This window comes from Eulemur rufifrons, chromosome 7, assembly GCF_041146395.1.
Source record: "Eulemur rufifrons isolate Redbay chromosome 7, OSU_ERuf_1, whole genome shotgun sequence".
Classification (NCBI taxonomy): domain Eukaryota; kingdom Metazoa; phylum Chordata; class Mammalia; order Primates; family Lemuridae; genus Eulemur; species Eulemur rufifrons.
This window is the reverse complement of record NC_090989.1, coordinates 80,058,209-80,073,418: the sequence shown is the minus strand read 5'-3', so window position 1 is coordinate 80,073,418 and position 15,210 is coordinate 80,058,209. Positions and strand designations below refer to the sequence as shown.

Sequence of the window (15,210 nt, the reverse complement as noted above, 5' to 3'; positions counted from 1 at the left end):
TAAGAATATGATCCAGGACAAATCAATTTATCTAGGTATCTCTTAGTGTATTTAAAAAGGAGTTCTATGTTTAGACTATCTTTAGGATGATTTCTGTCTTTAACATCTGCACAATAAGTAGAACATGATGAATAAAGAGTAAGAAATTTAGGACAAAAAAACCTTTCATTAGAAGCATTTCACCAGGAAATTAGTGAATTTAAAAACAATTCAAGTTTTACACTGAAGACCTAACTGAATCAAAGGAAAAGGCTGTTTGTTGTAAATGGAGGTAAGTCACACATCTCTCTGTGAACAACTCTTTTAATAATTTTTAAGGTAAAATTGTTTGTATTCAGATGTAATTTGTAGGCAGTAAATGCATAGATCTTAGGATTATAGTTCAATCACTTTTGATAAATCTATACACCTGTGTAACCCTTACCCTAATCCAGGTAAAGAACCCTTCCATCATCCCAGTAAGTTCCCTATGCAGTGAATTCATTCCCCCTTTCCTGTCCCAACAACCATTTTTCTGACTTCTATTGTCATACATTAGACATTAGCCTGTTCTTGAATTTTACATAAATGGAATTATGCAATGTGTTCACTTTTGTATCAGGCTCTGATACTCTACCTGTCCACGTGTCTGACCTGTCCGTGCATCCATGAGATTCGTCCATGTTGTAATGTGTATCCATAGTTTGTTTCTTTTTGCTACTCAGCAGTGTTCCATTGCATGAATATACCATGATTTGTTTATCCTTTCTCCTCTTTATGGAAATTTGGATTTTTTACAATTTGGGGCTATTGTAAAGTTATGAACATTCTTTGTGGACTTATTTTTTCATTTTTGAAATAACTAGGAGTAGAATTACTGGGTCATAGGGTAGACATATGTTTAACTTTGTAAGAAACTGCCAAAAAGTTTTCCAAAGTGTTTGTACGTACCGTTTTACACTCCCACCAGCAATTATAAGAGTTCCAGTTCCATATCCTTGCCAACATTTGGTGTTGTCAGTCTTTTTAATTTTAGCCATTCTAATAATAGATGTGAATTATCTCACTATGGTTTTAATTTGCCTGATGACTGGTGATGTTTAACTCCTTTTCATATGTTTATTGGTGGTTTATCATTTTTCTAAAATACCTGCTCAAATCTCTGGCCATTTTTTTTTTCATTAGGCTACTTATTACTGAATCGTAGGAATCCTACAAGTCCTTCATCAGATGTATGTATTGCTAGCATTTTTTCCCCAGTCGGTGGCTTGCCTGTGTATTTTCTTAATTGTGACTCTGGGGAACAGAATGTTTTATTTTGATAAAGTGCAATTTTTTTTCCGTTTATGGTTAAGTTCTTTTTGTGTCTTCTAAAAACTCCTTGGCGACCCCAAAGTCATGAGGATATTTTCCTATGTTTCTTCTGAAAGCATTTTACTCTTTTATGTTTAGGTCATCTCAAATTCATCTATATGTATGATGTGAGGCAAAGAATAAGGATCTTCCTTCCCCCCAACCCTCCAGAAGGTTGTATGTTTGGTTTAGCTCCATTTGTTGAAAATAACCTCTTTCTCCTTTGAATTGGTACGGGACCGCTGTTTAAAATTAATTGACTATGTAAGTATGGATTTATTTCTGGATACTGTTCTGTTCTATTCATTTATCTTTGCACTAATAGCATGCTGCCTTAATTACTATGGCTTTATAGTTTGCTTTGAGTTCAGGTTGACAAGATTGTTTGACTATCCTAGGTCCTTTGTATTTCCATATAAATTTTGAAATCAGCTGATCAATTTCTAAAATAAAACCCAAAAACCTGATGTGGTTTTGATTTGTATTGCTGTGAATCTATAGATGAATCTGGAAAGAATGGACATCTTAACAATATTGAGTCCTCCAATCCATGAACATGGTATTTATCTCCATTTATTTTGTCTCAGTGGTATTTTGTAGACTTCAGTGTAGACATCTGGCAAATCCTTTGATAAAATCCTAAATTTTTTATGGTTTTTGATGCTATTGTAAGTGGAATTATTCTAGAATTCATTTTCCAGTTACTCAAGTAGAACACAGAAATACAATTAATTTTTGTATATATTTCTGAAGTGAAACAGTATGATCCTAGACAAATCAAGTTTGACTTTGTGACCTACAACCTTGCTAAATTTACTCACTTGTGCTAGTAGGGTTTTCCCCCTTTTTAGTAAAGAATCTTTTGGATTTTTATATACATAGTCATGTCATCTGAGAACAAAAAGTTCTCATGAGAGAACCATGAATAGATGTTGAATTTTGAAAAATGCTTTTTCTTCATTTACTGAGATGATCACATTTTAATTTTTTTAATTTGATAATAGAGTTAATTATCTTGGTTGATTTTTCAAATATTAAACTAACTTTGCATTCCTGAAATCTCACTTGCTTATGATGTGTTATCCTTTTGTATTTTGCTGTTTGATTTGTTAATACTGTATTAGGTACCGTTGTATCTATGCTTATGGAGGATATCATTCTGTAATTTCCTTTTCTTATAATGTTCTTGGCAGGTTTTACTATTAGGGTTATTCTTGCCTTGTAAAATGATTTGGGAAGGGTTCCTTCCTTCCCTATTTTCTGGAAGACTTTATGATAAGGTTGGTATTTCTTCTTTTAATATTTTGAAGAATCCATCATTGAAGTCATCTAGGCCTAGAGCTTTTTTATTTGTGGGAAAGTTTTAGATTTCAAATTCAATTTCTGAAACAGGTAGAGGGCTAGTCAGATTTCCTATTTATGGTGTTTTTTTGTTACTTGGATGAATTGGATAGTGGAGATTTCTGGGCTTTTAACATACCCATCACCCAAATAATGTACAATGTATCCAATACTTCCATTCTGTACTCCCTCTCACCCTCCAATGTTCATTAAGTCGCTCTGGATGACTAAGCATACCCATTGCTTAGCTCACACTTATAAGTAAGAACATGTGGTATTTGGTTTTTTGTTCCTGGGTTACTTCACTTAGAATAATGGCCTCTAGTTCCATCCAAGTTACTGAAAAAGACATTATTTCATCCTTTTTGATGACTGGGTGTATTTCATGGTGTGTGTATGTGTGTTTCTGTGTGTGTATATACACATACACCACATTTTCTTTATCCACTCATCAGTTGATGAACCACTTACCTTTGCAATCATGAACTGTGCTGTGATAAACACACAGACACAGATACACACACACACACACACACACACGCACGCATACACCACATTTTCTTTATCCACTCATCAGTTGATGAGCACTTAGGTTGATTCCACATCTTTGCAATCGTGAACTATGCTGTGATAAACATATAGATGCAGGTGTCTTTTTTATAAAATGACTTCTTTTCCTTTGGGTAGACCCCCAGTAGTGGGATTACTGGATCGAATCTTAGATCTACTTTTAGTTCTTTGAAAAATCTCCATACTCTTTTCCATAGAGGTTGTACAAATTTGCATTCCCTCAACAGTGGATAAGCACTCCCTTTTCACAACCTCCACACCAGCATCTATTGTTTTTTGACTTCTTAATAATAGCCATTCTGACAGAGGTAAGGTGATGTCTCATTGTGGTTTTAATTTGCATTTCCCCAGTGATTAGTGATGTTGAGCATTTTTTCATATGTCTGTTGGCCATTTGTTTCTCTTTTGGAAAATGTTCATATCTTTTGTTCAATTTTTAATGGGGTTATTTTTTTTCTTGCTGATTTCTTTGAGTTCCATATAGATTCTGGATATTAGGCCTTTGTCAGATATATAGCTTGCAAATATTTTCTCCCATTCTGTAAGTTATCTGTTTACTATGTTGATTGTTTCTTATGCTGTGTAGAAGCCTTTTAGTTTAATTAAGTCCCACTTACCTTTGTTTTTGTTGAATTTGCTTTTGGGGTCTTAGTCATGAATTCTTACCTAGGCCAATGTCAAGGATAGTTTTTCCTAGGTTTTCTTCTAACATTTTTATGGTTTCAGGTCTTACATTTAAGTCTTTAATCCATCTTGAGTTAATTTTTATCTGTGGTGAGAGACAGGGATCCAGTTTCATTCTTTTGCATGAGGCTATCCAATTTTTCCAGCACAATTTATTTAATAGGGTGTCTTTTGCCCAATGTATGCTTTGTCTTCTTTGTCAAAGATCAGTTGGTTATATGCATATGGCTGTATTTCTGGATCCTGTTCCTTTGGTCTCTGTGTCTACTTTTATACCAGTACCATGCTATTTGGGTTACTATTGCCTTGTAGTATAATTTGAAGTTGGGTAATGTGATGCCTCCATGTTTGTTCTTTTTGCTTAGGATGGGTTTGGCTATTTGGGCTCTTTTTGGTTCCATATGAATTTTAGGGTTGTCTTTTCTAATTCTGCGGAAAATGAAGTTAGTATTTTGATAGGAATTGCATTGAATCTGTAGATTACAGTGGGGCAGATGGACATTTTAACAATATTGATTCTTCCAATCCATGAACATGACGTGCTTTTCCATTTGTTTTTGCCTTCTATGATTTCTTTCATCAGTGTTTTGTGGTTCTCCTTATAGAGATCTTTCAGCTCCTTAGTGAAGTATTCTAAAGTATTTTAATTTTTCTACAGCTATTGTAAATGTGATTGAGTTCTTGATTGGATTCTCAGCTTGGTGGGTATTAGCGTATAGAAATGCTACTGATTTGTGTATGTTGATTTTGTAATCTGAGACTTTACTGAATTAATTTTTCAATTCTCAGAGTCCTTTGGAAGAGTCTTTAGGGTTGTTTAGATATAAGATCATATCATCAGCAAATAAGGATAGTTTGACTTCCCGTTTTCTGATTTAGATGCCCTTTATTTCTTTCTCTGGCTTGATTGCTCTGGCTAGGACTTACAGTACTATGTTGAATTGAAGGAGTGAAAGTGGGCATCCTTGTCTTGTTCTAGTTCTTAGGAGAATTGTTTTCATCTTTTCCCCATTCAGTATGATGTTGGCTGTGGGTTTTTTATATATATGGCTTTTATTATTTTGGGGACTGTTCCTTCTATGCCTAGTTTGTTAAGGGCTGTTGTATTTTGTCAAATTCTTTTTCTGCATCTATTGAGATAATCATATGGTTTTTGTTTTGAATTCTCTTTATTGACTTGCATATGTTGAACCATCCTTGCATCCCAAGGATGAAACCCACTTAATCATGATGAATTGTCTTTTTGATTGCTGTTGGATTCAGTTTGCTAGCATTTTGTTGAGGATTTTTGCATCTATGTTCATCAAGGATATTGTCCTGTGGTTTTCTTTTTTTATCGTGTCCTTTCCTGGCTTTGGTATCCAGGTGATTCTGGCTTCATAGATGAGTTAGGGTGGATTCCCTCTTTTTTGATGTTATGGAACAGCTTCAGTAGCATAGGTACCAGTTCTCAGTTCTTTGTATGTCTGGTAGAATTCAGCTGTGAATCTGTCTAATCTTGGGCTTTTGTTGTTGTTGTTATTGGGAGATTTGTTATTACTGATTCAGTCTTGCTATTTTATTGGTTTGTTCAGGATTTCTTTTTCTTCCTGATTCAAGCTTGGTATGTTGTATATTTCTAAAAATTTATCCATTTCCTCTAGATTTTCTAGTTTATGTGCATAGAGGTCTTCATAGTAGCCTCATGATTTTTGGTGTTTCTGTTGTATCAGTTGTAATGTCTCCTTTTTTATTTCTGATTGAGCTTATTTGAATCCTCTCTCTTCTTTTCTTGATTGATCTAGCTAGTTGTCTATCAGTTTTGTTTATGTTTTCAAAGAACCAACTTTTGATTTCATTGATCATTTGTAATTTTTTGTTCTGATCATTGTTATTTCTTGTATTCTGCTAGCTGTGGGATTGGTTTGTTCTTATTTTGCTAGGTTCTTATTTCACTTAGCTTTCCCTAGTACTTTGGGGTGAGACATTAGGTTGTTAATTTGTGATCTATCTGTCTTTCTGATGTAGGCATTTAGTGCTATAAATGTCCCTCTTAGCACTGCTTTTTCTCTATCCCAGAGATTTGATAGCTTGTGTTGGTTGACACTGCCATTTAATTCAATAAATTTTTTATTTCCACTTTGATTTCATCATTGACCCAAAGATCACTGAGCAGCAGGTTGTTTAATTTCCATGTAATTGTATAGTTTAGAGAGTTGAAATCGATTTCTAGTTTTATTGCATGTGGTGTGATAATATACATGGTATGTTTTTAATTTTTTTTTGATTTGTTGAGACATGTTTTGTGGCCAAACATACGGTCTATCTTGGAGAATATTTCATGTGCTGAAGAGAAAAATGTATATTCTGCAATTTGGGAGATAGAACATTCTATGTCTTGTTAGGTTCATTTGTTCTAGAGTCCTGTATGAGTCCAGTGTTTCTTTGTTGATTTTCCGCCTAGATGATCTGTCTAACTCTGTCAAAAGAGTTTTGAAGGGCCCCACTATTACTATGTTGCTGTTTATTTCTTTTCTTAGGTCTAATACTATTTGCTTTATGAATCTAGGGGCTCTGATGTTAAGTACATGTATATTTAGGATTGTTATATCTTGTTGAAGTGATCCCTTTATTATCATATGATGACCATCTTTGTCTTTTTTTTTTTTTTCCTTACTATTGTTAAAGTTTGTTTTATCTGATACAAGAATAGCTACTCCTGCTTGCTTTTGGCTTCCAGTTGTGTGGAATATTTTTCCCCCTTTTTACCTTGAATCTATGAGAATCTTTATGTGTTAAATGGGTTTCTTGGAGAAAGCAGATACTTGGGTTGTGGTTTTTTTTACCCATTCTGCCAATCTACTATATTTCTTTTAAGTGGGCCATTTAGGCCAATAACATTTAATGTTAATATTGATAAGTAAGATACTATTACAGTCATCATGTTGATTATTACCAGTTGCTTTGTATTCTCCCTTGTGTTGCTGTTTTATAAGAGCTATGAGTTTTTACTTTTGTGTGTTTTCATACTGGTGAGTATCAACCATTCTTTTCGATTTTTGGAGCACTTTTGAGCATTTCTTGTAGGGCAGGTCTAGTGGTGACAAATTCCCTTAGTATTTGCTTGTTTGGAAGAGACTATTTCTCCTTCATTTTTGAAACTTAGTTTTGCAGGTTACAAAATTCTTGGCTGACAGTTATCCTGTTTAAGAAGACTAAAGATAGGACCCAAATCCCTTCTGGTTTGTAAGGCTTCTGTTGAGAAGTCTGTTAGTCTGATGGGTTTTCCTTTGCAAGCTACTTGATGTTTTTGCCTCAGGGATTGTAGGAGTTCCTCTTTCACATTGTTAACTTTAGCCAGTCTGATGACTATTTGCCTTGGTGATGTCCCTCTTGCAGTGAATCTCCCAGGTGTTTGTCGAGCTGCTTGTATCTGGATGACCATATCTCTAGAAAGAGCAAGGAAGTTTTCCTTTATTATTCCCTCAAATAAGTTTTCCAGGCCTTTTGTTTTTTCTTCTCCCTCAGGGGTACCTGAATGACATGTTTGAGTCCTGGGGGTATGGGATCCAGCCCGCAGACTTTTCCTTTGATCTTCTGCATTCCAACCCGACAATGACAGGGAGAGGTGTGCTGGTCCTGGGTTGCCTGCAGAGTGCTCAAGCAGGCTTAATGTCCCTCTGCTTCAGGGTCTGCCCTGCTCTGCTGGAGCAGCCAGGCGGGCAGTGCCTGGGAGGGCTGCCAGGTGGGGAGCTTACAATCCAGGGTCCCCTGCGTCCGCTGCAGGTTTTTAAGGGGAAAGGCATGAGCCCCACTCTTCATGGAAGCCTGGGTGTGGGGGCATGTCTACAGAGGGGAAGCAGCCACTTGTGAGTGCCCCGGCTTAATCATTCCTTGGGTACCCATGCCAACCCGGCATGCGAACTGCTACAGCTGTATCAGCAGCAGTGGGTGGGGGAGGAGAGAGAAGGCAAAGTGTCTGAATGGAGGAGAGCTTGCACCGTGGTCCCCTTGGTCCCAAGTCCCCACTCCCCATGGTGTGCTGCACTCTCCTCTTACCTGAAGGCAGCCTGCCATGAATATCCAAGTTCTGGGGCCACATAGTTTCTCTGGGACCCACCCCCCCACCCCGTGGCTACTGCAGTCCAAGCAGGTGTCAGGGAATATTTGTGTGGGGCCCAGTGACAAGACAACTAAATATTTCTGTGAGCAGGACAAAGGTACACGGTGGGTGAAAAAGCAGTATGGCACCTGCTGCCTCAGCTCAGGTCTGGGGTGAGGAGGAGCAACTATGGGGGTGCTGGCAGCCTGCTGCTCTATTCTCAGGAAGCTCCCAGTTCACCTGACAGCAGCAGCACTTGGGCTCTTGAGGGTAGAAGGACTCTGACAGTTTGGGAGCTTGCAGACTGCCGGAGCTGTGAAAGGAGGAAAAATTAAACACCCCACCCTTTCCCTGGGGCTCCAAATTCCTTGGGGGTCGATCTCTGCCGAAATCTTGCTCCTTGTTCTGCTCCATAGCTTCTTCCTGTAGGATCTCCAATAGGTTCTGATACTCTTCCCTCAGAATTACACCTGAACTATGCTTTTTCATCTGAAACTTTCTCTTCTCAGATGCTCTGGCCACCAATGTCTCTAGTCAGCCATCTTGCCTTGATCACCCCAGATTTTCTATTTCTTCTTGTGTCAAATTTAGCAAGTTGTGTCTTTTATGGGGTTTGTTCATTTCATGTAATTGCCAATATTTTAGACAAAATTGTTCAGCATATTCTCTGATTATCCTTATAAAGGCTGTAAGATCTGTAGTAAGGTTTTTGCTCTCCTTTTTGAAATTTGTAGATATTTTGTTTTTGTTTGTTGGGGGTTTTTTGCTTTTTGTCCTGACTAATCCGCTAGGATTGTAATCCTTTTTAAAAATCTTTTCAAAAAACCAACTGTTGGCTTTGCAAATTTGTTTATTGCTTTCTATTTTATTGCCTTATTCTCTCATCTTTAATATTCCTTCTATTTTAGTTTTGGTTTGCTTTTTTATGGTTTTTTTGAAGCTTGACTTTAAACTTTATTTTTAATAAAAGCATTTAAAACTATACATTTCTCTCTATGCACTGCTTCAGGTGCATTTCACAAATTTTGATATTTTTTTCATTGTCAGATTATAATATTTTCTTATTTCCTTTGTGATTTCTTTTTTAATCCCTGCATGATTTAGAGGTGTTTTGTTTGATTTCTAAATATTTGAGGAATAGACTTTTTAACTAATTTCTAATTCTGTTATAGTTGGACAATGTACTCTGTATGATTTCAATCCTTGGGACTGTATTCAGCCTCAGCATTTTATCTATCTTAATGAATGTTTCACGTCTACTGTAGTATGTAGCATATACCAGTTGTAAAATATGTATTCTACAATTGCTGATTGTAATGTTTTTTAAATGTTGATTACATTCATTGATAGTGATCAAATCTACATCCTTACTAGTTTGGCTTTTTGTTTTGTTTTTGTGGTTTGATTTTGGTCAGTTATATCAATTACTGGATGGTAAAATCTCCAACTATAATGTGTAGTTTTGCCTGTTTCTCTTTTTCTGACAATTTTTGCTTTGTATATTTTGAAACTGTTATTAAGTGCATACACATTTAGGATTGTTTTATTTTGACAAATTGATCCTTTTATCAATGCAAAATGCCCCTCTCTTTTATCTGATGTTAATATAACCATATGCACTTTCTTATGCTTATTGTTTGCACAGTACATCTTTTTCTAACTTTTCATTTTTAACCTGTTTGTATTTCTATATTTAAAGCATTACTCTTATAAACAGCATCTAGTTGGGTCTTGCTTTTTATCTACCCTGACAAGATCTGTTTTAATTGGAGTGTTTACTCCATTGATGTTCAATGTAATTGTTCATATGTTTAGATTTAAACCTCCCATCTTGCCCTTTATTTTCTGTTTTTTCCGTCTCCTCTTTGTTCCTTTCTTATTTTCCTGCTTTCATTTGGATTTATGGAGTTTCTTTTTGTTAACATTCAATCTCCTCTTTTGGCTTTTTAACTATGTCTCTGTTTTGAGTGGTTACTCCTAGGATTTAACACATCATCCTTACTTTGAATCTATCTTTTTTATTTATTATTATACCACTGCATCTATAATGCAAGAATCTTACAACAGTCTAATTCCATTTACCCCTCCAGTCCTTTGTACTTTTGTCATATACAGTTGGCCCTCCATATCTGCAGGTTCTAAATACATGGATTTAACCAACTGTGGATCAAAAATATTCAGAAAAAAATAAAAATAACAATACAACAATAAAAATGCTACTAAACAATACAGTATTAAAACTATTTACATAGCATTTACTTTGTATAAGTAATCTAGAGATGATTTAAAGTACATAAGCTGTTGTGCATAGGTTATATGCATATACTATGCCATTTTATATAAGGGACTTGAGCATTCATGGATTTTGGTATCTATGAGGGGTTCTGGAACCAATCTGCTGAAGATACCAAGGGATAACTGTACTTTACTTTTACATATTATAAACCACATAAAACATTTTTTGCATTAAATAATTATTTTGAAGAATATTTTAAAAAGTCTTTTGTTTACCTACATTTATTATTTTCAACAGGCTTCATTCTGTCCAAATTTGTACTTTTTCAAAGACCAAAAAATGTCACAACATTGTGATTTTTATATGATACTTTTTCTAATATTTTACATTTCTTATTAGTAAAACCAGACAATTGTGGACTCAGTGGTGGCATAAGAGGGATAATTAATTAAGAATAATAGAATGAATTGGCCTGGACAAAGTGACAGGACATAATGTAAAATCCTTTATAAGAACTTTTATTAACAGGCAGGGCATGGTGGCTAACACCTATAATCCTAGCACTCTGGGAGGCTGAGGTGGGAGGATCAATTGAGGTCAGGAGTTTGAGACCAGCCTCAGCGAGAGTGAGACTCCCGTCTCTACTAAAAAATAGAAAAAATTAGCTGGGCATGGTGACTCACGCCTGTAGTCCCAGCTACTCGGGAGGCTGAAGTAGGAGGATTGCTTAAGCCCAGGAGTTTGCTCTGAGGTAGACTGAAGCCATGGCACTGTAGCTCAAGCAACAGAGCAAGACTCTGTCTCAAAAAGAAAAAGGAAAAAAAGAGAACTTTTATTAATATAAAAAAAATTTACAGAACTAATTAAGTTGTACTTTTAGTATCCATTGGTTGAACATACATGCGAGCGCGAACACACAGACAGACACACACACACACACACACACACACACACGGATGTATCTTCTGCTTTGAGATGTAAATTTGCAACCTGTTTTCTCCAAAACTCATGCGGTTGTCAACCATGTGAGACAGGTAAACTTTAATCTTTTCCATTTACAAAAGTACAATTTAATCCAACTGTCCTTTTAAACTAATGAGTTTTACCAGCCTTATGGCTAAAAATTTTTAAATTAAAGCTATAAAGTCTATCTCTTTATGTGTACATGTATATATGTCTGTGTACTGTCTACATGGGTACCAAATTCACTTATAAATAATAAGAACTAGTAAATTAAGTAAATAAGCCCAAATACTTTTCAAGTTCACACAACTTTAATAATCTTTAGTAAATAAAGCTACTTTTAAAAATTGTATGTAAGGCCAGGCGCGGTGGCTCACACCTGTAATCCTAGCACTCTGGGAGGCCGAGGTGGGCAGATCGTTTGAGCTCAGGAGTTCGAGACCAGCCTGAACAAGAGAGAGACCCCGTCTCTACTAAAAAATAGAAAGAAATTAGCTGGACAACTAAAAATATACAGAAAAAATTAGCCGGGCGTGGTGGCACATGCCTGTAATCCCAGCTACTTGGGAGGCTGAGGCAGAAGGATTGCTTGAGCCCAGGAGTTTGAGGTTGCTGTGAGCTAGACTGACACCATGGCACTCTAGCCAGGGTGACAGAGTCGGACTATGCCTCAAAAAAAAAAAAAAAAAAAAAAAAAATTGTACGTAGACAGCTCCAGTTAGCCAGGCACAAAGGTTCTCCCAAGATTTGCCTCCTCAGTACCAAAGCTGTTGTGAAATGAGACAACCTTTCCCCATTGCCTAGATAATCAAGAGTTTTGTCCAAACCTTTCAGCACAAACAGAGACAGTGAGGAGCCAGATGAAAAGCACAGACTATGGTGTTGAAATGGATTAATAAGGAACAATGTCCTATAGGTCCAGTTGGGGATGATATGTTTCATTGGCAAGCCACAATTATGAGACCTAATGACAGCCCATATCAAGGCGATATATTCTTTTTGACAATTCATTTTCCTATAGACCACCCCTTCAAACCACCTAAGGTTGCATTTACAACAAGAATTTATTATCCAAATATTAACAGTAATAGTAGCATTTGTCTTGATCACAGTGTCCTCCTGCTTTAACTATTTCTAAAGTTCTTATGTCTATTTGTTCACTGCTATGTGATCCAAGCTCAGATGACCCCCCAGTGCCAGAGATTGCATGGATCTATAAAACAGAGGTAAGTACAACAGAATATCTCGGGAATGGACTCAGAAGTGTGCAATGTGATGACACCTTAAAGTCAGAATAATCTGCACTATAGCTGGAATAAACTTTAAATTGCTGTTCCTTTTTTGATTTTCTTATCTGGCCACTCCCCTTTCAGTCCTTATATTTTTTAATTTTATTTTTTGTTTACCTCCCTCCATTCATTCACATAATCATCTGAGAAGACTTAAGTTCTTCCAGCTTTGGGCAATAACTGCTTTTAGAAACTGTAAAGTAATTACAAAAGAATAGTTGCCTGAGACTCAGAAGTTTTTTAAAAATGGAGCATGTGTATTATGTGGCCAATGTCTTCACTCTAACTTGCTTAGGAGACTACAACCACTCCTCACCGCTCTAACGTGCTAAAGAAATCATCTGATGGGGAGGGAGATGGAGGTTCGTTGTCACATCAAAGGCAGCACATTATTCTAGGAGAACTCATTCTTGTTTACTCTTTCCACTGTTAGAGATTTGAGGTTACATGATATACTTTATACTCATCACTGATGTGGCTGGAGAAATTGTATTGAATTTATAGCATCAGCAGAACAGAAAATGTGATGTATTTTATGCATGTCAATAAAGGAATGACCTGTTCTTGGTCTACAGAGAATGGAAATTGAAAGTCAAACACCCCTTGAATTCCAAAATAGGGTCTCAAACACTTTGTAATTTTCATTTAAATTGTTAGAAGGCTTGGAGCTATTAGTAAATCTATCTTCCAATACACTGTTTAATATAGCACTGAATAAATAATGCAAGTTGTCAATGGATGACTGATTAACTCTTCAAAAACAAAAACAAAAATTGTTGGTAAAGTAAAATAGAAAAAAAAAAAAAAAGGATGTAAAGACTTTGTACTAGCAAAGCTACACCTGGGATACAACAACCCTGCAAAGGCATTTAAAAATATTTGGGCATTTTGGATTGTCACGCTAGGGAGGCAGGAATCTACCAGATTCAATGCCGAATTTTCCTTCCCAAAATGCTCAGAGCACCCATATGAGAGATACCCAGATGAGAGTATCTGGCCATACTTTACAGCATTACTTATCTTGGCTTTTTTGTTTTCAGAGAATAAGAAACACTCATATCTAACCTTAACAGAATTCTTATTTTTTTTCTTCTCAAACCTATTTTCTAACCCAATTGTCCCCCATCACAGTAAATGAAACCATCATCCACACAATTGTTCCAGTTAAAAGGTTATGTCTTCCCTCCCCTCTGACATCCCATCCATCACTAAATTCCTTAACTCTGCCTTTAAAAATGTACCCCTAATCTTCCCACCTCACTTCTCCTATCATTGTCACTATAGTTCAAACCAGCATCAACCTCCTAACTGCCTGGGAATATGTCTCCACCCAGCAGCCAGTGACTTTTCAAATGAAAAGCTCAAGTCATTTTATTTCCTTGCTTTAAAATGTGCAAAAGTGTCTCATTGCACTTAGAATGAAATTCAGACTCTTTATGCTGGCTCACAAAGTTATGTGTGATGTGGTTCCTGCCTATCTGATCTCATCCCACGCCACGCTCTCATTCATCCACTGTGATGCCACCTCACTGCCTTTCCGTCTGTTCCTCAAACTTGCCAAGTTCGTTTATAACTCAGGGATTTTGCACTACTGTTCTCTCCACCACAAATGTTCTCCACTAGACCTTCATGAGGCTGGCTTCTTTTCTTTTGGAGATCCAACCTAGCTGAACCAATTCAGAGTCCCTTAGAGTAAGACTAAGTGGTTATATGAAAAATAAGGTTTTTTGTTTATTTGTTTGTTTCTTTTGAGACAGAGTCTTGCTCTGTTGCCCAGGCTAGAGTGCTGTGGCTTTAGCCTAGCTCACAGCAACCTCAAACCCCTGGGCTCAAGCAATCCTCCTGCCTCAGCCTCCCGAGTAGCTGGGACTACAGGCATGTGCCACCATGCCTGGCTAATTTTTTCTATTTTTAGTTGTGTGGCTAATTTCTTTTTATTTTTACTAGAGACAGGGGTCTCACTCTTGCTGAGGCTGGTCTTGAACTCCTGACCTCAAGCAATCCTCCTGCCTTGGCCTCCCAGAATGCTAAGTTTAGAGGCGTGAGCTACCACACCCAGCCAAAAATAAGTTTTAAAAAAACTGAAATACACTAAAGTTTGAGAATCAATGAGCTAAACTTTTTTTCCTTATCTCTGTAAGTTACAGATTTGTTAATAAACCTGGAAAAGAAAAGCATCTGAGTATGCAATTCAATTATTTTTCTTGTTTTCCTTAGAAAAATTTATTTCACATTCGGTGCATGTATTGGTTAGAGCAAGGCCATATTGACAGAGACACCCAACAACAAGAAGAGGCTTAAAGAGAAAAGATATAATGTTCTATGATGAGAGTTTTCAGCCAGCAGCCAGCCATGTTCCATGAAGTCATCTAGGGACCCACTTTTTTTCATCCTGATGCTCTGCCATCTTAGGATATTATCACCATCAGGTTTAAGTTGGGTTGCCACGGGTTCTAGTTGATAGCAAGGGGAAGGATAATGTGGAAAAGGCATGCTATTTAAGGCACTGGTCCAGAAGTGAAGCACATCAAATCTGCCCACATTCTACTGGCAAGAACTTAGTCACATGGTCACACCTACCTACAGGCAGGAACCAAGCAAAGTCCCCAGACCAAACTACATACCAGCTACAATTAACTATGGAAAAAGGAAAGAACAGATTTTGATAGACTCAGCCACAGCATATGTAAAGCTAGTTCCATATAATATGTCTG

At 36.7% G+C, this 15,210-nt stretch overlaps 1 pseudogene; it reads left to right on the top strand.

Moving 5' to 3' along the window:
- Window positions 1-12,140: 12,140 nt before the first annotated feature.
- On the top strand, window positions 12,141-12,483 carry LOC138386454 (ubiquitin-conjugating enzyme E2 D3 pseudogene; annotated as a pseudogene).
- The last annotated feature ends 2,727 nt before the right edge of the window (window positions 12,484-15,210 follow it).